The sequence below is a fragment of the Piliocolobus tephrosceles genome, chromosome 18, assembly GCF_002776525.5.
Source record: "Piliocolobus tephrosceles isolate RC106 chromosome 18, ASM277652v3, whole genome shotgun sequence".
In the NCBI taxonomy this organism is placed as follows: domain Eukaryota; kingdom Metazoa; phylum Chordata; class Mammalia; order Primates; family Cercopithecidae; genus Piliocolobus; species Piliocolobus tephrosceles.
This window is the reverse complement of record NC_045451.1, coordinates 40,426,666-40,429,939: the sequence shown is the minus strand read 5'-3', so window position 1 is coordinate 40,429,939 and position 3,274 is coordinate 40,426,666.

The window sequence follows — 3,274 nt, the reverse complement described above, 5'->3', positions numbered from 1 at the left end:
GGAAGGAAGGAAGGAAGGAAGGAAGGAAGGAAGGAGGGAAGGAAGGAAGGAAAACATACACAGAAAACCCACATAGGAAACAATTCCTGGTGTTACTGTTCACCTCAATATCTCATGATCAAGTAATCTATCACACTGTCACAGGAAGAGAGTTCACATTGGGAAGAATGGACAGGGGAGGGTGGATACCATGAGAAACAGAGTACGAACTTGCAGTTTCTGAGGTGTCACCTCCTCCTCTGTGCAGCTTTGTTCATCTAGAGTGGACTACAGAAGGCAGACACCAGTTTTGTTTTTGGGTTGTTTTTTTTTTTTCTGAGATGCAGTCTCACACTGTCTCCCGGACTGTAATACAGTGGCGCGATCTCAGCTCACTGCAACTTCTGCCTCCCAGGTTCAAGCGATTCTCCTGCCTCAGCCTCCCAAGTAGCTAGGATTATAGGTGTCTGCCATCACGCCCAGCTAATTTTTTGTATTTTTAGTAGAGACAGGGTTTCACCATCTTGGCCAGGCTGGTTTCAAATTCCTGACCTTGTGATCCGCCCGCTGTGGCCTCCCAAAGCACTGGGATTACAGGCGTGAACCTCCGCGCCCGGCCCCAGGCACCAGTTTTATTCCACTTGCCTTCCTAGTCGGTGTGGGACTGGGCAGGGAATCACAGCTGAAGTTAAAAAAGCAGATGTCCTTAGAACAATTATGGCTGTCCCCACACACATACACAAAGGTAAACGAAATGCCACCATGTAATCAAGAGGTAGGCTCCTTTTGGTATTTAAACTGTAGTTTAAAAAGGCCACTGTGCATATCTGTATCCCAGTGTGTACAGCTGTTTTTGGCGGGGCTGGTGGTGGTGGTAATTCTTTGTTTCACTGTCTCACCACTTGGTTATGAGCTCCTTGAGAGTTTCCTCCGATCCCTAAGACCTTGCAGAGTACCTGGCATGTGACAAGTATTCAACAATAACTATAATTGCTATACTTATTGAGCAACTGACTCTCAAAATTTATGTTAAATAATTTTACATGGATAATAAACAGAATTTAAAAAAACTAAGTAACTTGCCCAGGATCACTAGCTATTTGGGGCACGTCTAGCTCCAGGAGTCAGGCTCCTGACAATCAATAATGTCTCCCACATTTGTTGACTAAATATGGGAAAGTCTTTTGATTCTCTCCTCATTGTGATAACAAGTTGTGACTACAGATAACTGATATTTTTAATAGAGGAGGCTAAAATAATCTTTCCTTTTACTATTATCAGAACAAGTTAGGACTTACATTCTGAAAAGTTGCCTTAGACCTTGTTCCTGCCCTCTAACGAAGCTAAAATCCAGGGCACTTACATTATAGGAGGCACAAATACATAAAGGACACACTGCCTGAAGAATGGAAGCATTACTCTAATATATTAATGAACCATAGACTAATATTCAGAGAGTCTTACTTTTCAAGTTGCACTGAAAACTAATACACCCACATACATACAGGCATACATATATATACATGTATGTAAATGTATATGTGTGTGTATACACATTGAGAGAGAAACAGGGGCATTGTTGATGAGTGTCCTTAGGGAGGAATCCACCTCTTTATTTCTCTGGTTTTAAATCTATAATGCAGGTTGTTGAGAGAATAAAATAAGATAAAGAACAAAATTGTTTTGAATACATTCTGTACCCTGTTAGTCATTACATAGATCATCACGGCAGGAGGTAACAATTCCTCTGAGGCTAAATTTAGCATTTCAGGAAGCTGAATTCTCAGAGTAGAGCTTTCAGGTACTGTCCGCCTACTTCCAAATCATGCCCCTGACTAAGCCAAGCACACCAAACCTCACATTCATGTTTGCCCCAGTGGGATTCAGGACACATTATGCCAAAATATGGCACCTTGATATTTGAGAAAACAGCAGGAGCAGGAAGTTCTCCCTCATCTTTCCCTGCTTTTCTCCCTTAAAGCAGGTCATAAAAATCTAGGAAGTGGCTGGGTGTGGTGGCTCATGCCTGTAACCCCAGCACTTTGGGAGGTCAAGACAGGCAGATTGCTTGAACCCAGGAGTTTGAGACCAACCTAGGCAACATGGCAAAACTCTGTCTCTACAGATTTTTTTTCTTTTTTCTTAATTAGCTGGGCATGGTGATGCATGCCTGTAGTTGCAACTACTCAGGAGGCTGAGGTAAGAGGATCACCTGAGCTTGAGAGGCAGAGATTGCAGTGAGTCATGAGCACACCACTGCACTCCAGCCTGGGTGGTGACAGAGCAAGGCCTTGACTCAGGGGGGAAAATATATATAAATATATATATGTATAGAAAGGATCTTCTGGCTTCCTATTGAAGGTCATAAGACCCTCACATGAAAGGTACCCTCCTTATGCCTGTAAGAAAGGAGCATCCTTATCTCTGAAGACAAAAGGTCACAGAAAAGAATCTGAACCATTTATTTGGGTCTTTCTTTCTTTATGAAGGTTCCCATTTCATGTAGAACTTACATTAAATAAAGTTGTATGCTTGTCTCTTGTTAATATGTCTTGTTATAGAGACCTCAGATACAAAGCTAAGATGGATAGAGAAAAAGATATTTTTCCTCCCCTATACCTTTTACCACCAGAAATCCAGGTCATCCATCATTACCTAAATTGTCATTCCCATTTGTCCATACAGCCACTAATCTGATTCAATTTCCTCCCTGACTCACTCCCATTCCTTTCACTGAGCCTTCTGCATTCTGAGATCAGCATGGTAATCTCAGCCTCATTTCTGAATAATTCCTGACCTGTGTGTGCCTTATAAATATCCATGCCCTGATGATCACATTCTCCCTTCCAAATGGAAGCTGTTTCTTTTTTCCTCCTATATACTACCTACTTCAGGACCATGCGCTAGATTAGACATGCATGTGACTCCCACTCCTGCTTCTAACTATTTCTCCTTCATCCCCCTTCAAATGAGGGCCAATTTATCCACTGGGCATGGAAGACACAGAGCCCAGGCCCATGATACTTTCAGGAGAGCAGCAAAGTATTTTTTTTTCTTTTAAAATCAGAAGAAAGAAAATACATGATCTAACCTGAATTATATTTATGTTTTACTAATGTGGTTATAAAACACACTTTTTAGTATTTTTTTCTATAAAAGAAGGGGTTAATATGCTTAGGACCCAGGAGTCATAATGTGTCCCTGCTTCAAACCCTTAGCTCTTTCTTTTTTGTAGAAGTAAACCAGAAAAGAAAGAAAGAAAGAAAGAAAGAAAGAAAGAAAGAAAGAAAGAAAG